Genomic DNA, 22,381 nt, shown 5'->3' with positions numbered 1-22,381 from the left:
CACCCACCACCACGCCTGGCTAATTTTTTTGTATTTTTAGTAGAAACGGGGTTTCATTGTGTTAGCCAGGATGGTCTCGATCTCCTGACCTCACGATCCACCTGCCTTGGCCTCTCAAAGTGCTGGGATTACAGGCGTGAGCCACCGCGCCTGGCCAAGTTCATTATTCTTCAGTATCTTGTGTCTACGTCTGAGTATATTTGGTTTTCATTCCCCTGGGAGGATAAAGTAAACTGGAAAAGCATGAACTCCCCAAGGAAATGTTTCTGTCTCCAGGTATTTTCCTACTCTAATTCAAGTCCTTCCATAAGGTCCTGACCCCAGCACATATCAGGTACTAACTTGTACCTTCCAAATGAATCCCCAGTTTGAATTCAAGGAAAATCAAATCCCTTTAAAACTATATCTCTGTAAATTTATCAAGTATTACCTGGTACTAATTTAGGAACATTACAACTCTCCAAACATGACTTAGCATATCACTTTGTTCCAACAACATTTACTATGAACAAACCTAAGAACAATAAAAACAAAAACAGGGGTCTACTCATTAACTGTTGTGCTGAAAAATTATCTATCAATGCTTTCTGGCCCTTTAGTGGTTATAGTGTGTTTATTACTCTCAGTAATGCACTCTAAGTTACATCATGTTAGGTAGAGAATTTTAAAAATTTTATTTTGTTCTAAATTCTCTCAAACATACACAGTCTGTAATTACTCAAGAATAGGTTATTATCAATTAATAGCTTCTCCATCTGCACAGGTGATTGACAACTAACAATTGCCTTGATCTTGATTTGAATGGGAGATCGCTTTTGTTTTGCTAAGTGTCATGTCTTGCATTATCTTAATGAATTAAGACCAATTCTATATTTTTTCAGTAATAATGATAGTAAAAATACTAAGTAATAAATGGTTTGTCACTATCACCCACAATTTCATAAACCTTACATTTTCCTATTTAGGTCAAACTACAGAACAAGGTACAATGAAAAAGTAATTGTGATGTCAAGGATAAAGTATATTCATAGATACTATTGGTACTAGAGTAAATATTTGAATTGGAATATGAGACCAGTGCTAATGTGTCTGCATTATCTTTTGCATTTTGACTTTTGGTCCTTCTAAATTCACAGTTTCTCTAGAATTAAAGTGAATTTAAGACTGACTTCACCAGTGGCATTATTCTGTACTGGACAGGTTCATGGTTTTAATTTAGTCACAGAGAAAATTTACCACCAGAGACAAGGCATTAGTTTTCTCTTTTACTTTTCTGGGTTCAAAAACTATGTGCAAATATGAAGTGATTATTACATAAATATGTGTACAGATATACAAAATCTAGCTTGGTAAAAATAATGAAATTTGAAAGTTATTGCAGAGAAACTGAACATTTTAAAATAGAAATACCTAGAAGACAAATTTCTAAAAAGAATGTCTCACAGGGAGAGAGAGCCACCATTTTCTGGATGACATATATTTTCTGATGACATATTTAACTTGAGATGACAGAAGTCAGGAAAACATGCCACACGACCTCTTTAAAATGATATACAAAGCTGATGTTGTGTGATAAGACAAGTAAGAGTCTGAGCCAGCCACGGTTTCAGCTCAACTACAGAATTTAAAATGCTGTGCTCCTTTGTTCTTGATAAATAGGTGTGGCTAACAACAGAATGGCCTTTTTTGTTCCTAATTACTCCATCTGACCAGAGAGGCAGGTAGATGCCCTGCTTCTTTTCAGGCTGCCTGATTACCCTGACCTTATTTGACCAAGTATAATATAGGTTGGGAAGAAAGGAATACTTGGGATCTAAAACTCAAACTAAACTCTTCTATACTGCACTAAAAATCCCTGACCAAAAATTCAATAACACACATTTGCCATGGTCAGTATCACAGACATTCTGCAAAGGACTCAGCTTATGTGACATACATTCCTATTGCCCACCAAACTGGAAGTGTTTCAATGTCATTCAACTCATCAAGGCATCATAAGAGGAGCTGGAATACACCTTTTACAGAGACACAAGTGAAACTGAAGAACCTATGTCCAGGTCCACCCTAGGAACTTAATAAAGCATGAACCAAACCGTTTTCCTAGACAGTTCAGATATGGTTTTGTTTTAATTATCTTGATATTACTTTGGTTCTTTACTACCCATTACAAGGCACAACCAATCATCTTCTGCTAATGATTCCAGATAATTCTGCTTTGGTGTTGAAAGAATAGTACAGGAGGTCCTTGGCATTTTAACTCACCTTCAAATCAAGTGCCTCTAAGCACACTTTTAGAAGACCAATGGAGAAAGGGTAGGGACCTGCAAGGAATCCTTGTGGTTAAAGTATTTGTTTCCCAAGTGGGAAGTATCTCCTACTATTCCACAAACATATTTAAAAAGGGATTTTATTATGTTATGTTTATAAACAATGCCAATCTACTTAGCCATGTGTTCCCCTGAGACAGCTTTCTATAAAGGATACTATTAATGGAGTGCTCGTTCAATCTGCCTATGATGTCATTATTTCCAAGATCTTGAAAGAGACTATTTTATTTTGGGCGGCTGTAGGCTCTATTTCAAGAATTGTACATAAGCACCATTATTCTCTAGGAACCCAATCAAAAAACTGTTTATCTTTAAAGTTCAACTGTTGTTGTTCATTTCTGTAACAGTACAGAAACTTGTGAGTAGTACATTAGATATAGCCACAGGCCATTCATTTTTCTTTTAGAGATTGGCCCTTAGCATTGTGGAGCTAATTTTAATGGATAACCAGCAACGGTTTATATCTGCTCACAGACTGATTTCATACTTGACTACTAGGTTTTTCAGAGATAATTTAAATGGCTTTTGTAGATGGTGTATATTTTTGATTTAGCCCTTGGGACTTAATGTGGTTTAGCAATGCTCTGTAATTACACTTGCAATTCATCAGCAATAAGACATAAGCCTCTTGTTTCATGATAGGCAAAGAGCGTAAATACCCCTTTTCTTCAGAGTACTAGGAGAGATTACCTCTCTCTTTCCCTCTGTCTTCCTCTCTCCCTTTCTTCCCACTCCCGACACAAGTTTGAAGGCATGTACACACAGGGGCACACATGAACACATACAGAATGACCTTCATTAACTTGCCTTGACACAGAGCTTTATTAATCTATAGTTGCCATGCATCTTGGTAATAGTTTTTTCTCTAAAATGCTTTGCAATAAAGCTCTATTTCTCTGATGGTATGAGATCTGAGAAAAATATTTATTTCAATTGCTCATGGCTTAATAGATGGTCCTGCAAACTGTAGAATAATAATGTCTGTATTATTCTGTCTGCTTTCAAAATAGACACAACTATTTACTTTCATATTTAGACATAACTATTTCATATTTAGACATAACTATTTATTTTCACATTTTTCCAATGAAAACTAAATTAACACTGCCATCCTTTTTAAAAAAAACCCCAGGTTAGCATATGTACAGTCATGATCTAACAAACCCAGAAGTAAATCTCCAAAACCACCAGCCACACAAGGCTATTATCACAAATCTGAGCACACACCAAGGTTGTTTAACGCCCTTTTCATAGCAAATGAGAGGATCAAACATAGGACTGAGCTGTTCACTAAGCGAAATTTCCAAGGTGAATTTCCTAATATTTCTGATATGTATATATATAGATATATATATATATGAAGAAGAGGGGTTACAAGAAACCTTGAGATGATGAGATGACAACCCTATAATAACGAACTGATATGAGCACATCTAAAAGAGGATGGATTTTAGGATTTCAAAGGTCAAAGAACCTTTGAACTGGCGAAAGAAACTTCACTACATTAAAACATAAGAGTATTTCCAATTTCTGGAATTGGGGGATTCTTTATAACAAGAATTATCTCTATAGATAAAAAAGAATTGATTTTTTCATAACAGCATTCAGACTTGAAGTTACTAAGTAAACACAGACACAAAGTCAGCTAATGACTCCTTAAACAATGATATCAACACTGGCTTGTTCTTTGTATTGATGATGAGGTTGCTGCATTTACTATCAGAATGATGTGTACACTGAATTGTACTTTGGTGGTAGGCGACAAAATTCAAGAGTTACAACTGCTGGCTCTTTCTTGGGCTCTCTTTTAACCAAAGGCATACATTTTCGAGATGGCTAGCTGAGCTTTCAGGCATAGACTTGACTGGGAAACAAACCATGCTTTGCTAACTAGCCTATGCTGATACTAAATCCACTTTATCTTAGATGCGTTATTAACAAAAGAACCAACCACCTCACTTATAACTGATAATGTAAGAAGATGTAGTGAACATTTTTAACTGCCAAAAAAAGAAAACATCATCTAGCCTTCCACAAAGGAGACAATGTCTTAGGATTTAAAAGAAATATTATACGTTGCCTAGCATTTCTACAGCAACTAGCATCTGAAGATTTCTAGTGACTTCTCAGACATTAATGCCCATAACATACTAAGATGCCAAAGCGGGCATTTTACAGGGAGAAGAATGAACCAGATCTGGGTCTCCTAGCAGCTCTGAACCCACACTACCATTCCCAAACTAGGTGGAAAAGGGGCAGCCCAACCACTAACTATAGCCAGCTAGATGGGCCCAAATTACCATTTTTATCATCTTGTCTCAAATTGCACAGTCATTATCCAAGTCACTCCCCTCATTAGATCATAAGTTCCATGAGGGTAAGAGCCCCTCAGTCATAATTATACACTTTCATACTACTAGTACAGTCTCTTGTTCCCAATAGGCATTAAATACATGTGTGAAGTAATGAAATGGAACTCTATACATTCTATGTATTTGTTACAGCTCTGAGTAAGTTTTTCATAATGTTACATAAGCCTATAGACCTAATTGTAGCAGGTCAGAGACAAGAAAGCATATTTGGAAATATCAGGACTAGTCTAACTGCCAAGTAGTTGGGCATCATTTCAAAGCCAGCTACCATCTGATTACCAACACCTCATTTTAAAAACATATGACTTTGTAATGTCCAAAGGGCTTCCATGTCTTGCTTTTCTTCGAGCCTGACATCAACTTTGTGAAGAAGAATCATCTCCATTTCTTACATGAGGAATTTACAAGCATTGAGTTTAAGTACTTGCCCAAGGTCACAAATGAAAAAACTGAGAATAGTATCCAATCCCTCAGCTCCGAAACTCATCAATTCCCTTTCCAGTACACCAATACAACGCATATCCAAGTAAACCCACAAACACAGACTCTTCATATATACATTTTTATCCTCCTAAAATAGTCATACAACAGGTCTACCCTTTTCATTTCAACCCACTTCATGCTGGTACTTACTTATTTCAAATGGCTTTTCCCATTTAAAGACACAAGGCTAGGGGATTTACTGAAAAAACTCCAACAAGTTTCGTTGGCCAGTTGTACCAATTCTTAGATGGCCTTGTTTTGGAGCTTGCCTCTTCTGGAGCACTCACCAAGGGAACTCTGCTATCAGAGACAGGGGTGTGCTGTTTCAGAGAGCCTCACTAGGGAGATACCATTACAATGTGTAATGGAGGGAAGCCAATTCTAAGATCATTTGATCAGAAGGAGCTGAGCTACTTGTTAGGCAGGAGATCTGCAAAAGCAGCCAGACAAGAAACAGAGGCACTAGCTCTTTTTACAGCCACCTAGTTTCAATCTTAGATCATGCAAGAGATAGCTCACTGCTGACATACATACAAGCATACTCACACAGCATACATTCATGTTCTCTCTCATACAAACAAGCAAATGAGGTCAGTTCTGCTGTAGTATTGTTGTCTGCTAACATTTTTATGAGTGACTTCCATTGTTTTCAGCAGCAATTAACTTGACATTAATTGAGTCCAAGAAGCCAGCATATTATAGTTGCAAATTTCAATGTCAGGTTGCAAATAGGAAGTCAATAGGTATAATCCAGCATCCAGACTCCATATACTGAATGTAAGGAACAAATCATTCTTTTTCTTTTTTTAAGTATAGTTATTTTTCAAATGACTTAAGCCTCTAAACATATGCAGCACCATACTTTATTATTCACTGTGTGTGCTGCATGAGCTAATGCCCAGAAAATGCTAATGATTATCTTACATGTACTTGTATTTGCAAACCGATGCATTATTACAGGTTTCAGCTTTTTGTTTCCAATATTGATGCTTCTAAAAAGAGAAAATAAGATCCATAAAGAATAGAGGTAGAAATATTTTAAGCATAAAAAACAAAAGTAATTACCCTAAAAGATGCCTCAGAGAAATTGTTGGAAAAAAGAAAAGAGAAGCAAAACTTAGTAAGAAAACATTTCCTAGTTCTCAGAGAACATAACATCCTTGGAAGCATTCAGATGGAACAAATTAGATAGACTAACATCCCAAGCAAGAAGGATATGGCAAACCAATGTCTTGAGTCTCTGGGGGTCTCGATGCTCTCTGTTACTATGCATGGATAATAATTACACTCTTTATTGATCCACCCCAGTGAAATATCAACAAATGTCCTCAAATTTAAGCTTGGAAATTCAATTCCTGAATTTCCTAGAGATTTTTGCATACCACAGAGGTGCCTGAATGTTGCTTTTCAAACTGTGCATCATGGCTCATCATCCTAGGTCCTTGCTCTATTCCCAATTTCTCTGTACTCAAATCAGCTTTCTACAGGGAAGATGCCCATTTCACATCTGAAGAGAAGAGTTACCTGGGGCAATGGAGATTTGGTGTTATTTCTAAACTAGGAACTTAGATCAATTTAGCAAAGCTCACAGTTCACCAAAAAAGTGACTTCTTGCTAGAATTGGAAGTTAAAGAATTTGAACTGGTGTAAAATGCAGCAACACTTCCTCAAGTTTTTGCTCCTTGACCTATGTTTACATGCTCATTTATTTTTAATTTTATTATTATCATACTCAGCATGCATTTAAACATCTCATTTGGGAGCTATGGTTAAGGAAGAGGAAATAACATCTATTAAAAACAGGCTTTCTTAAATACTGAAGGAAGAATGAAACATGACAAAACCTACTTTCTACCCAACCCACTTCACAATGGTAGGGGATAAACATTTAGCTGACAAGGGCCTTACTTGTAGGAATTCCCCATCTTCGAGCCCACCAGACAAATGTTTTGCATTAAAGAAAACTGGCATGGGTATTTTAAAAAAGATTATAATACACCCAAAGCAGTCTCTTTAGAAATTAAAAGCCTGATCTGAAGGACGAACTCATGATTGAGTACGTTGGTTTTCCCATGGCCTTTCCATGCCCAGCTTATACAAGCTCATAATTTGCAAGTGGCTCAATGCTTATTATTTTACTACCTGGTTGCAGCTGCTGCTGTCCACTTATAGAATATATGGTTCATCATTAGTTCATGCTAGAGTAGATGTCTACCACAGCACAAGATCAGCTTTACTTCCCTAGTGCTCATATACATACAAAGCAAAGACTGCTGTGTGCCTGAGTCTTTCTGTGGACCTGGGAAGCCCCCAAGCTGAGATCACAGGGCCCAGCCCTTACCACACAAGAAGGAAGTTAGGGTATTTTGGGAGGAAAACTGCAGATAAAACAGAAGCAGAGCTTGGTGGAAGGAGCTGTAATCAGCAGGCCTGAGGGTAAATCAGTCAGTAGTTCTTGACTCATTCCTGTGGAGACTGCAGTGTAGCCTAGAGCACATTCTGACAAAGGCACTGGGCAGAGAGAAAGGGGAGGAAACTCGGGTGTTCATAATAAATGTATATAACTCTGTATCAAATGATGCTCATCTTAGAGTGTTCTTTTTTCTTCAAGATTGAGCCTGACAAATCCTCTATGTCACAGTACTCCCAATTATGCCAGTCAATCACCAGCTGGTTTTGTGGCCTTTAGCAGATCACCTAGGCATGCCCTATACTCTTCTGCACAGCTTAATAATGAAGGTCTATAGGTCACACAGCTGCATAAAGAGAGGAAGAGAAAAGATCTTATGTCAGCCCAACATTCCTTTTTGCAGGAAAATATACCAACTAACGCTTTATCCTTGTTGATTTCTGGTTGACTTTCATTTCAAAAAATACTGAGCCCAAAACAGAGAGGTACTCCTCTTTGAGGTGTCAGATAGTAACTGAGAATATATTATTGAGGCCCCTTAAGTAACCCATCTGTGCATGAATTCACTTACTCGAACCACAAATATTTACCAGTGCCTATGTGCTAGGCATCATACTAAGTGATGGGTGTAAGCAGATAAATAAGTGTCTAACTCTGAGTGAGGTTATAGGCTCCAGCAGTGGGTTTCATTCCTGGCCACACATTATATGTAAAATGTATGTCATACAGTGTGGCAATTCCTCAAGGATCTAGAACTAGAAACACCATTTGACCCAGCCATCCCATTACTGGGTATATACCCAAAGGATTATAAATCATGCTGTTATAAAGACACATGCACACGTATGTTTATTGAAGCACTATTCATAATAGCAAAGACTTGGAACCAACCCAAATGTCCATCAATGATAGACTGGATTAAGAAAAATATGGCACATATACACCATGGAATACTATGCAGCCATAAAAAAGGATGAGTTCATGTCCTCTGTAGGGACATGGATGAAGTTGGAAACCATCATTCTGAGCAATCTATTGCAAGGACAGAAAACCAAACACTGCATATTCTCACTCATAGGTTGGAACTGAACAATGAGAACACTTGGACACAGGGTGGGGAACATCATACACCAGGGCCTGTCGTGGGGTGGGGGAAGTGGGGAGGGGAGAGGGATAGCATTAGGAGATATACCTAATGTAAATGACGAGTTAATGGGTGCAGCACACCAACATGGCACATGTATACATATGTAACAAACCTGCATGTTGTGCACATGTACCCTAGAACTTAAAGTATAATTTTAAAAAAGTATGTCATATACAGACAAAAATAGAACTACAAAACAAGTAAGGATATGTGCATTGCAAAATTAGAGTAAAAATTTAAAAAGAGGAGCTATGGCACTTCAGAAAACAGCAAGACTCTCTTCACCTTATTGCTATATGAGAAATCATACCACCACACACAAGGAATGTGTTTGATATTGTTCCAAGGAACATAGCTGCCTGGTCTTACATCCTCCCACCACCAACGTTCATATGTACTAGGTATTATGCCAGGTACAGGAAGCATACAAAGAGAGAAGAATAAAGACACATCTCTATCTTCAAAGAGCTTCTAGTCTAGTGAGGAAGGCAGATATGCATATATACAATAAGAATACAGTGTGATACAATCTAGGTAGGCACAAGATGCTTTGGAGGGACAGAGCAGAAAGGATAGCTAATATTCCCAGCGGGGTCAGAGGATATAGCACTTGAGCAGGGTATGGAAGGATGAGCAGGAATTCAATAGGATTTGAAAGGTAGGAAGCACTAGGTTGGCGTAAGGTATTATTATTCAACAGTATATTTCAACCAATGAATACTTCAAGCATGCTAGATTAGATTTATTAGCTTTGGGCCTGTTTCTGCTGGACTGAATGATATTGGTGCCGTATAAGTAAAAGAATAGATCTCAAAACTCTGGAAGAAAATAATATGTGTAAGACCTAAAAGCATTTTTAGAATTGTATCCATACATAAGCAGGACAGATCTCTTTGGGGAAATTTATTAGGCACATAACACTCGGAAAAAGAAACTTACCTTCCATGTTACATTTAAGAACTAAGTTGCATGCTGTTAGGCAGACTTAATTTGGGGGGTTGATTTTTATTTAGTAGGTTTTTTATAAACCCAAAAGAATTGTTTCTAACAGAAGGAATGAATGACTAACTCTAGCTCTACTTCTGGATTTTTCTGTGATCCTGAAGAAATCATTAAACCTTCTTAAATTTATTCATTTATTCATCATTTATATGGTGTCTATTATGTGCTAAGGTAGGCATTGGATGCTTTGAAAGGACAGTGGAAGAAGGGTAGCTAATGATGCCAGGAGGGTTCAGAGGATATAGCACTTGAACAGGGTATTAAAGGAAAGTAGGAGTTCACCAGGTTCTAGGGTGAGAGATGAACAAAGTTGACCCTGCCCTTGAAGAGACTTAAAATGTAATGGATGTCAGCCATGACATCTCAGTGCAAAGATGAGAAAAGGTTGCTATAGAAGGACAGAGACAGAGACTCCCAGGAGCCTGACGAAGGAGGCTTCACAGGGGAAGTACAGTTGAGTTGAATTAGGAAGAACAATTAACCACACCATTTTTCAGGTCAAGCAACAATGTGTATTAAGGAGATTAGGGACAAAAAAGAGGAATGGAAAAAAATAAGATCCATAGAGACGAATTAAGAAGGGTTTAATATACCTTTCTACAAGGTTTGGACTTCTCTTGTGTATATGAAGAGGTTTCAAGTAGTGAGATAGCATGATTAACTTTGAATTTCAGAACTATTACTCAGGTGACAATGCAGCAGATGTCTAAGGTTGAAGACTTGGGAAAGGTTTTCCCTATGGAGTCAGATGTTCCAGGTAGGAACATGGAAATCATTTTGAAAAGTGACAACACTAAGATAATCAGTCAGGAGACAGGAAGCACATGCAGCATGGGAATAGGAAGACAGGAAAAGAGAGATGTCAAGAGAGGTCTCTACAGTGGACACTGGCCAAAGATGGTAGAGGTGCTAGGCTTGATAGGCTTAACTGTTCTCAGGACCCCAAATGGAAATCAGGGTAGAGATATATTTCTGTGCCAAGAGGCCCAGAGGAGTATGGGAGGCCTAATGGTTTTTGCAGGCTTCAGTTTACATTTGGGATTCCAAACAGAACCATGCCTCAGTTTCCATGTTTGTGAAATGAAAATAACCAAATAGCTTAGAATGGGGATGAAAAACAACTAATGAAGTTAATGTGCTGATAACAAATATGAATATGTTGGAAGTCCCTTGTATTAACAACCATTAGACCACCTGTAATAATTGCACTCTAAAGAGAATAAGAACAAATTATTATAATATTTTTGGCCAATAGAATGGCACTTATAATAAGTTTTCTAGAAAATTCATCTAAATTTTTATCCAGACTTTACCAACAAACATAATAATTCTACCAAGACTACAACAGGCAAAGATAAGAGGATAAAACCAGTGACACAATAGAAATATCAGTAAAAACTTAACTAGAAATATCTAGTGGGAAGCAAGACACATATCTAAGCATCTTTTCTTTGAAAAGTATAATCTACATGGCAAGTAATAAAATAATTGAAGGAAACATCAATTCACATGTGGTGGAAAAACTGTATCTCTAGCTATATCTATTCCTCATAACAGAGATAGCAATATTAAGACAGATATAATTGTAGCAGTGGTTCTAACACATTCATTTGGCATTATGAAACTGTTCAGTGGAGAGCTGAACATGTGGGATGAAGATTTTTGTTTGGAGACCATCAGCATGGGAATATGCACAATTGCTCAGGAAGAATACAGAATGAGAAAGAGGACTAGACCAGATCTCTGTGGAACACCAACATTTAGAGGTTGGAAGAGGAAGAGCGACTAATGATCCCTGAGAAAGATGGTCAAAGAGGCAGGAGAACTTATTTGTTGTCATAGAAACCAAGAGAAGAGTGCTTCAAGATGAATGTTTGGCTATGAGAAAAATGTTACAAAAAGGCCAAAAGTGCTCCTATCTTTTTGTCCTCCCATCCTCTCCCTAATGTTTACTAAGCTTGATGTCTTATAATTCTCATGTCAGAAGAGAAATGGCCAAGTGGCGCCACAGGTCTGTTGAAGTGTTTCCGTATGTTTTAAGAATTCCCAGACTCTGAACATTTGGTGTTACTGGAGCAACATGAGCAGAACCACACAGTATTTATGCCTCAAGAAAGATTTTCCTCTTGGTGGTGAATGGTACTACTGTGGCCCTATATCACTCAGCTATGTTTGGAAAGGTACTGCTAAGATGTCACATTTGTTTCACTCTTGCAACATTCTGGGCATTGCACAAGATACAAAGAGAAACACCTATGGTTCGATTTGTAGATAAACTGTAGCTCACATTTAGATATTTTTGTCACAAGAAGGATTATGCTCAGTTCAAATTGTTCTTATTTGCTAACTGTAGCCCCCAAAGGCTTTACCAAGTGAAGGTGCAAATATTCAATCATCTGGACTGGTGCTTTCTCAGCCTAGCACTGCCACTCATAAGCTGCATGACATTAGGTACATCTCTTCACCCCTCTGAAGCTATTTCTTCATCTAGAAAAGGTGATCACGTCACCAGTAGATTGTGAGGATCACATATCCACATTTGGGAACTGCTTTGAAGTAATTCAAGACAGTCTACCAATAGATGTTTACAGTTTATTGTCACAGATTTCACAAGCCATAAACAAAATCGCTATCATTCGCTGAAATCTTATCATGGCCCACGCAGTCTGCTAAAAGTTACTTAGGTACAAGTTCACATAACTTGCATAACCCCTGAGGTGTTATTACAGTATTTCCATTCCACATATGAAGAAGCACATTCATTAAGTCACTTGACCAAGGTCACAGAACTAGTAAATGTAATAGTAAGATTATACCATCCCACGTCTATGTGACATCAATGCCCGTGTGCTTATTTCTGTTTCCTAAGTCACGGAAAGTTTCATATTAAATTCTGCAGTTACTCACAGCTTTTGCATGAATGTGAATGTTCTTAGGGCTTTGTCGTAAGTAAATTGTGCTTCCACTGTGGTGTTTGGGACCAAAGCCTGAAAATGAGCAGATCTTCCACCCACAAAACAGACATTTCAACAATCAGAATCAAGGACAGAAGAATGCCTATGGTAAGAGAACCAATTGCGGGTTCCACCTACATTAGGAATCTCTTCTACTCACCACCCTCACAAGTTTGTGTACCAGCAAATAAAGGTGGCATCACCGATGGCTTTAGTGATTTCAAGGGGGGAGGCAGGACTAGAGGGGATAGCTAAATGAACAGGACACATTGCTGCAAGATAAACATGTCCTAAAGAGACACAGTAGTTGAGGAAACTCCGTGGACTAATCCTATTTTTCACTCACTGTCTTGAGTGGGAATGAGCACTGACACCTAGCTTGTGGCTAGGCAGAAATAAAGACTTAAAGGAAAACAGGCAACAAGTCCTGTGAAAATCAATCTTTGGCTGCAAAGAACCATACTGTTTCTCTGTTATGTCAAGGATCTGTCCCTTTGAAGGTGCCTACCTCAAAGGGCTATGGTAAAGATAATAAGCTCTATACTGTGTCAAACATTTACTAGAAGCCAGACATTTTGCTAAACACTTTCATATATTATCTCATTTCATCCTCTTAACAACTCCATGAGGTAGATGACATTAGTGTCACTCCCATTTTACACATAAGGACACTGAGGCTTAAGGGGGATAAGTAATTTCTTTTCACTTGATCTTAGCCAAAAGGCCTAAGAAGCAATGGGGATAATTTCTCAAACAAGGTTACACAGCTAGGAAGTGGCCAAACTGGGATTCAAATGGTGGTCTGGCTGATACCAGAGTTGGTGCTCCTAACACCTCTATTGAAATGGAAGAATGGGTTATTAAACATTTTGAAAAGTATAAAATATCATATAAATGCATGATGGGTTTGGGAATGGGTTTTCTCAGTGCTTCTCACTGAATTCAAGCACATTCAGGCAGGTGCATTTTTCTCTTCCTAATATTCAGCCAGTCCTGCAAATTATATAAATTGCCTTTGGTGAATCTTGATGTAATGGCCAAAAATTTCCAAATGTAAAATTGCCCAGCTGTTTCTCTTAAGCCAGCAGTCTTCAACCTTTTTTGGCATCAGGTACCAGTTTTGTGGAAGACAATTTTTCCATGGACATGGGGCAATGGGGTGGTTTTGGAATGAAACTGTTCCATGTCAGATCATCAGGTATTAGATTCTCATAAGGAGCACAAAACCTAGATCCCTTGCATGTGCAGTTCACAACAGGGCTCACGCTCCCATAAGAATCTAATGCTGCTCCTGATCTGACAGGAGGTGGAGCTCAGGCAGTAATGCTTGTCATCCACCACTCACCTCCTGCTGTGCCACCCAGTTCCTAACAAACTGCAGACCAGTACTGGTCTGCAGTCCAGAGTTTGGGAACCCCTGTCTTAAGCTGTCTCTTGGAGGAGGTGGTGGTTAGATCTTAATAAGTACAATAATCTCACTAAGGTCTGCAGATCACTCTTATTACTCCACTTTAGGCCCAGTAGCAGAGTACTCTGTTACACAATCTTCTGGGAATATGGCACAGCCCTGTGCTAAGCAAGCTATCTACAAGGAAGTTTACTTTGGAAAGTGACTTCTCTAAATTCTGACTGCTGTCCCCAACTACTTTTGAGCCGTCAAGGCCTTTGGAGCCTACAGACCACTGGATTTCATGATAAAGATCCCTCCATGCCCAAGCTTCCAGACTGTTGCCTCATACTACTGTTTCATGGCAACTTGATCTTTCCCACACAAATGAAAGTACGTTAGAGGGCAATAGGTGTATCTTTCACCCATTTGAATCTCTGTAGGCTCTATGTGGGGCCTACAGACAATCCTCAATCTGAGCTGGTAATGTCACTGCAAATCTGGGATTGAGGAAGAGAAGAAGAGAGACACTGGGTCTGTATTGATAAGATGTTCCTGCTCAGGTATCCCCTTTAGTTTCTTAACTGAGTCTCACAAGTAGCTTTTCTGGACCTAGCATTGTGCTAGGCATCAAGAAACCAAAATGAGTAAGATAATATAGTTATTGCTATCAAAGAAGTTCTCAATCTAATGGCAGGGAGTTGGGTTATACTCCAGAGAATAAGTTCTTCCCTAAGGCATGCTAGAACCCATATCAAATGGCAGCTTGGGTACATTCTGAACTCATTTTTTGCTCCAGGGTGACTCCAGCAGGAGAAGCCATGTACTAGAGACACCTCTGTAAGATGCTCTTGTGTTTTCAAATCTCTGGTGGCACACAACTCTTGCACCAGGCTCCTGATCCATTAGTTCACTCCTGGGTTTGTGCTTCTTTTTATCCACTTGCAGGGAAATCTACAGTCTTTCTGAAGTGCAAGAAACTTCCTTCAGCTTGTCTTTATCCACGCCTACTGAAAAATCTCCTCTTGTAACTTGTTAGTAACAGCTGTTGAAATTTCAGTGGGGTCTACTATCGCACATGAACACTTACAGTACAAATTTACCTTATCATCCAACTAGTTCATTAACCTTCTCTTTCCTTTCCTTGAGTGCCATGTTCCAGGGTTAACATGGTATTAAGTATACCTGGCTAGATTAGAGGTTCCTGGTGGAAGCAGGCCTGCCCTTTCCATGTGTGTAATCAGCAGGCAATTCCAGATCATAAATATAAAACCAGAGACATGCACTTTTGCATAAGAAACCATTAAGAGCACATAAAGAAACACATCCTTCACCTTCCTTTCACCACAGGAGAGAAATGAGGTAGCAAGTTAAGCCATAAACTTCCAGAAAATAAACACACCATCTAAACTCCAACCTGTGTTGGACAGGACTGGCTAAGGCTGTAATAGAGATGATTTCTGAAAAAAGAAAAAGTATGTGGAAAGGATAAGAAAAACTTGATCTGTGGGTTTGAGCCTTTTCTTTTTTAATCCTAGACATAAATTCTACTCCTTTCTGCTCTGAAAGGATCTATTTCTCATTGATCTCGTGGATGAGACCAACATTTTTCCTCCGGCGATTGGTTGCCAATATAACCTTTCAGCAGGGGTGAGGAGTGCACCGGTGGCAAACAAAGAAAAAAGAGACAACTGTGAATATAAACTATTTCTTGCAATTAGATGTATTCATGTGTGTGTGTCAGTGAGAAAGTATATAAATGCAGGGTTACTGGTATGGGAGGGGGGCATGTAAGAGTTTGGGAAAGTATGTATGAGTGAGAGTGTGGGTCACTAGCAGTTATGTGTGAATCAGTGTGAATAGATGTGAGTCAATGTGATTATCTCAGTGGTAGTCAAGTGTCAACGTGTTCATGTGAGAGTCTGAGTAGGAGCACATGGTGGATTACAGGAGAATGTATGACTTCCTGAACAGATGTGTCTGTGTAAGTGTATCAACGTAAGTGAGAACGTGGCATGGCGAGTGTGAGTGTGAGTCTATGTTGTCATATGTGGTATCAGTAATTGCCTGTATGAAGCACAGTCAACTGACTATTGCAACGTGAATTGTGTATGTCAGTGTGGTATGTGCTAGCGTGAATGCAAGTCAGTGACTGTGCATGTCATTATATGTGCACTGGTGCAAACGTGTGTAGCGATGTGAGTGAGGGTGTGTCAGTATGAAAGTAGAAGAGTGGGAATGTATAAGAATGTGAGCGTGTGGTAAGTGTGATTGGGCCAGTGTGAAAATGTGTGATGTATGAGTGGGGAATGGTGTGTGAGAGGGTACACATGTGCATGTACACGAATGTGGAGGAGTGCCTGTCTGTCTGTGGGAATAAGGGCATGTATAATTTTGAGTGTACAGTCGTGAATGTGAAAGTGAGTGAATATGTGAATGTTAAGTGCATGTGCAGGATGTATGTTTATGTGAATTTGTATGAGTACTGAATGTGAATGAGCCTATGTATGTGTCAGTCAATGTGAATATACCTGTGTGTGTAAGTGATTGTGCTTGAGTTTGAGAGGGTAGAGTGATGGTTTTCAGTGAAAATGGCTGAGTTTATAAAAATATGTGTGTATGGTTGTATTTTAGCGTATGTGCCTGCAAGTTTGGTATAGAGTGTGATGATGTCTCAGTGTGAAGAAAGTGAGTGTGTGAGTGTGAATGTGTGGCAAAATGTGTGTTTCTATGTATGAATATGATTATGTGTGAATGTGTCAGGAGTAGGGAGGTTGTTTTAGCTCTGTGTATATGAATGCAAGAGTGTGTAATTCTAAGTCTAAAAGTGCAAGTGGGTGAGATGGTGCTTATGATGTGAGAAAATATAAACGTGGATATGTGAGCATGTATGCACATTTGTGTCCCTGTGATAAGTTTGTGACTGTGAGGAAGAAACAGTGATGACATTAATTCAAGTACACTGGAGTGTATGAAATTGAGTGTATGAATGGCTGTGAGTATAAGAAACAGTTGGAGTGTGTACAGGGGGAAAGTCAATGTATTATTTGTGTATAGAGTATGTATGACTATATAGGAATTTGGGCAGGCAAAGGTGATTGTATCCTCTGTGTGAATGTAAGTGTGAAAGTGTATGATTGTGTGTGTGTGAGAATATGATATTAATAGCGTAAAGGTGTGAGTGGCTGTGAACATGAGGGTGGGGTGTATGGTAAGTGTGTTGTGTGCATCAGTATGAAAATGTGAATACGTGAATGTGAATTTGTGGCAGTGTGAATGTACCTAAATGTAGCATGTATGTAAATATGATCGTGTGTGAGGGTGAGGGGGTAAGAGTGATCATCATTTTGAATGACTCCAGTATGAAAAGTGAGTGAGCCCAGGGGATGATGTGACTGTGTGAATGTACAAGAGTACAAGAATGTGCTTGTGAGAGTATGTATGTGTATGTGCATGAATTGAAGATACCAAAATAACTTTGGATGCTGGGAAACTCTCTCTAGGAAGTCTCTTTCTTCCCAAAGCCACAGCATGTCTTCTGTTACGGGCAAGTTACTCAGCTTCTCTCAGCCTCTATCTCCTCCTTGGTAAAACAGTGATGATGATAATACCTAACTTCAGCTAGTATCACCTGTATAATCAGAAACAGCAATAACTATTAGAAAAAAAAATACGTACCTTGCAAGATTATCATAGGAGAAAATGGTATCATGCCAGTAAAGTGCCTAGCACAGAACTGGCAACAGTAGACAATAAATACAAGTTATTATTGCATCTGTCACAGAACACCAAAGAGCGATTCAGGGGCTTCTCATTTTAGTCAGTCCTAGTTACCTTCTGTCCGTCAAGGTCTAAAGAGGATCCCCTAGCAGAACATCGCTAGAAAGTTGAATGCATCAGTATCAACAAGGCTGTAATTTCATACCTTCAATTCCATGGCTGAAACTCTGGAGCTTCCCTTTCATAAGAAGGCATCACAGAAACACCTGCTGCTGAGCTGCAGTTTTACCTTGTCTGTAGGTGCATTGTATGCTCAGTGTGAAAGGGAACTACATTGCTAATTACTTGCTTGTTTTTTGTTTAGTTTGTTTTTCTGTTTTTTTTTTTTTTTTTTAAAACATTTGGTTGGTTGTGTTTTGATTTGGGTAGTAGGAGAGATGCCTAAGCAACTGATAGACAGACAGAAGACCAGATGAAGGGACAGCAAGCTACAAGCAGGTAGCTGGACTGCAGGGAATAGCAACAGAGGCCAGATGGAGAAGCTGACAGAAGAAGTTATAATGCCTGCCTGAAAGGCAGACAAAGAAACAAATAGATGATCGGAGAGACAGGCCATGAAACCTGAAAGAAATGCAGAGGAAGAGAGAGAGGCCCAACTTGCAAAGCTGCTGGGGAACTTTTGAGCCCTTTTAAGGGAGACTAGAGATCTGTAAGATCTAGTCCCTGCCCTTGAAGAGCTTACAATCTAGTTTTCCTGGTAAGATGAATACTCCAGAAACCATGCAAGAATTATTTAAGGCAGTAGGGCAGCAAGTGCTACACTGCACGCTACAGACTCAAGTGCTGTTGGAGACCTGGTGGAGGAAGTGCATCTTGGTTGGGTGGGAAAGCAGAGGGAAGGTTCGGGAAGGTTTAAGCTGACAGGCCCAGAAGCAGGGATGGAAGGGGTGGGGGTACACTTCAAACAGGAAGGTAAAATTAAGGTTATGGGGCAGTAGAAATCATAGGAACTGATTGGCAAATTTGCAGCATGTGGCTGAAAAGCCACCCAGGCACCAGGAAAGGAGGAGAAAAGAAAACGACAGCTTGATGGGAAGCATGTCTGTGTTATACTGAAGCTCTTAGATGGTGCTTGACATCTGCAACGGACTTGGCAACGATTGTTATGTTGTTTCTCCTCCTCACCCCAAAATGTAGGTCAAGGCTGTCATTCCCATATTAGAGATGGGAGGGAGGCAAGAGACTAAAGGCAGCTGTACTGGGCAAAATTCCCCAGAATATAGGGGTCATGCCCTGAGGCCTAGCTCACGAGGTCCAGGCAGAGTCTTTGATATTGGGAGATCTGGTAGTAAAGCAGCATTTGCCTGGATTTGGAGATCCCTAACTCACTGCCCTGGACTCCATTACTCACCTCACACCGCCACCGTTGCAGAACTTCAGCACAGGTGGGCACTGCCCATGAGAAGGGTCCGGGCTGGCTTCAGCTCCTACAGACTCAGTGCTGGGCACACCAGCTGCCACAAGATGCAAGGACTCAGCTGCTCTTTCTTGTGGGAAACCTGCCGAGAGAAGCATTGTAGGGGAGAGGGAACCTCTTTCCCCACCTGCTACTGCTCCCTCATCCAACTCCCACCAAACCTCTCTCTCTCTCTCTCTCTCACACACACACACACACGCACACACACACACTCTCTCTCTCTCTCTCACACACACACTCTCTCTCTCTCTCTCTTTCTCAATCTCTCTGGTGAATCTCAGAAAATCTCTTAAGAAAGCTAGAAAATCAGAGAGCTAAGAAGTGTAAAAAGGCATTGTTACATAGGATTCCAGAAAGGGCACAGAAGTGGGAGTCAGGAGTTGGGAGTTACAAGCTGAGAATTGCTGTTAGTCACCTCATCATTCTGGGCCTGCTTAGTATCAAGTGAAAAGGCCTGCCTTAGTTGCCTTGGATAAGTGTTGGAAGAACTAAATCAAATAGGACAGATGTGAAATATTTACATAGTTTGCATAATTATGGAGCAATGTGTATAATCACAGGAGGTGGTAGAGTCCAGTGGACAAAAGGAAACTGGGAGACAACGGCCAATGCAGGTTGGCTCTGTGAATATGTGGGCTTCCTGATGTTGTGGCACTGCATTCAGTTCAGTTCAGTTCATCCCTCAACTCTAAGTCTCCACCTCCATTTCCATTCCCCTTTTCACTAACCTCTTTCACTGGAGAAGGGGAAAAAAGTCTGTCTGCCAGGCAACAGCATTCTGAGGTCTCCTAATTTGCTACCATCTCACAGGTGCTGAAGGCCCCAGCCTCTGACCCTAATTGGAGCTTCCCTCTACCTTCTCCTGTCTCTACCAGGTAAGTCTTCCACAGTCTTACCCAGGTTTCTTAGGGTGAATACATACTGTTTACTGTTGTTGTTTGGTGATAATTCACCCTATTTTTCCCACAGAGGTTTCCATGTCTAACCATGAAGGAGACTGAGTCTCTTTGACCCCTCCCTTTTTGCCTTTTCCCACAATCATTTGAGCCTCTCAAGGGAGAGGCTGATCTTCTCTTTGTAGAACCCCAAGCTCTGCAATCCTTCCTACTCTGCTTTCCTTTCCCCTTCCCACAGTGGTGTTTGTCCTCAAAGAAAAGCAGAAACTACATGCTAATTCTCAAGAAGGCATGATTCAGGCTAGCACCTATTTATTACAGACCAGAATGAACAGGGTCCTAATCCAAAGAGATGGCTAGATGGATATCTAAACACGGAGATTGCAAAATTGAAGCCTTAGGGAGCCAAGAAAAGCCCCATGATCTCCAATTCCCCCTTCTGAAATTAAAAGTCCAAACCATACTCTGGGTCTGCCTCTTGCTCTTGGGCAAGACTCCAGAGCATGTCTGTCCCCCAGCATCCCTGGCATTCCATGTGTGCTTCCCACATGCACACTCCAGGCAGCCTTTCCAAATCCCACCCACTGCACCATTGAATGGTGTACTCGCCCCCTCCCTCCCTACGTGAGCTCACCCTGCAAGATCTCACCCTGCAAGAGGGTGGGGTGAGGGGGAGAGGAGTGCAAGCTGCCAAAGCTCCAGAGAGGGGTGGGGCTCAAGGAGGACACAGGAAGAATGGCCTCAAAAAGGCCCCTGCCCATCTCTGGGGATGAGGGCAGACAGCAGAGGCAGCATCCACCCATTGGGGTGGGAAACAATACTAGAAGACGTAAGAGGAGGAGAACACACCCCCAACCTGTACTACCAAGAACCTCCATGTTTTTGAGCAAGATCAAGAGCTTTCCTGAAGCCTACCTCCCCCTCCCCCCAGCCCCAATTGTAGCACCACTTTTTATTTATTTTTTATTTATTTATTTATTTGTTTGTTTATTTTTTCTCCCCCCTCCCCCCACCCCACAACAGTCCCCGAAGTGTGATGTTCCCCTTCCTGTGTCCATGTGTTCTCATTGTTCAATTCCCACCTATGAGTGAGAATATGCGGTGTTTGGTTTTTTGTTCTTGTGATAGTTTACTGAGAATGATGATTTCCAATTTCATCCATGTCCCTACAAAGGACGTGAACTCATCATTTTTTATGGCTGCATAGTATTCCATGGTGTATATGTGCCATATTTTTCTTAATCCAGTCTATCATTGTTGGACATTTGGGTTGGTTCCAAGTCTTTGCTATTGTGAATAATGCCGCAATAAACATACGTGTGCATGTGTCTTTATAGCAGCATGATTTATAGTCCTTTGGGTATACACCCAGTAATGGGATGGCTGGGTCAAATGGAATTTCTAGTTCTAGATCCCTGAGGAATCGCCACACTGACTTCCACAAGGGTTGAACTAGTTTACAGTCCCACCAACAGTGTAAAAGTGTTCCTATTTCTCCACATCCTCTCCAGCACCTGTTGTTTCCTGACTTTTTAATGATTGCCATTCTAACTGGTAGCACCACTTTTTAACTCCATGGCGGCCTGCCTTTATTTCACCACTTGCTCGAGTCAGTGCAGAATCAACTGACAGGACACAGTATTCCACCTGGTAGCCACACTCCTCTCACCTGCCTGGGGGTGTGTTGTGTTGAGAGTAGGGCAAGGGGAGATATCCTGTGTGTGAGCACGTGTGCATACTGGGTCATGTATATCTGCACAGTTCCCTGTACCATGTTGTATGCCTGTGTATGTGTGCTGTGTCATATCTACCATGACATGTATGTATTGAGTCTGCATCATATCGTGTGTGTGTACAGTGTCCTGTTAATATCATGTTGTATATGTGATCATGTCAATAAGCTACTGTGTGAGTGCTATGTGCCTGTACTGTGTTGCATGTGAATTGTATCTCTTCCATCCTTTGTGTATGTGCAATGTGTCTAATTCATATTGTGTCATATCTCTATGCCATGTTGTGTGTCTGTATAGTGTTGTGGGCATTGTGTGCCTATATCATGTTGTATGTCTATACCACCTTGTTGTACACCTATGGCTCAGCCTCCTGATGGAGACTGAGGTAGAAATCAGTGCACACATCTTGCACATACCCAATACCCATCACCAACCCAACTCCACCCCCAGCCACCTTGCTGCATTCCAACTTC

The 22,381-nt window shown here is 40.3% G+C and overlaps 1 protein-coding gene across 16 annotated transcripts in view; it reads right to left on the bottom strand.

Annotated features, from left to right (window-relative positions):
* The window catches only part of PAK3 (p21 (RAC1) activated kinase 3), a 297,720-nt gene that overhangs the window by 105,839 nt on the left and 169,500 nt on the right, over window positions 1-22,381 (bottom strand). For 9 of the 16 annotated variants that reach the window (XR_010138925.1, XM_054544143.2, XM_054544142.2 and 6 more), the window contains 1 exon segment: window positions 19,214-19,361. The exons of the other annotated variants lie outside the window; for them this stretch is intronic. The gene's annotated coding sequence lies outside the window, so the exon portion shown is untranslated. 16 annotated transcript variants of the gene reach the window in all.

Source organism: Pongo abelii, chromosome X (genome assembly GCF_028885655.2).
Source record: "Pongo abelii isolate AG06213 chromosome X, NHGRI_mPonAbe1-v2.0_pri, whole genome shotgun sequence".
In the NCBI taxonomy this organism is placed as follows: domain Eukaryota; kingdom Metazoa; phylum Chordata; class Mammalia; order Primates; family Hominidae; genus Pongo; species Pongo abelii.
Note: the sequence above shows the minus strand (reverse complement) of the source record. Positions and strands in the feature narration are given on the sequence as shown.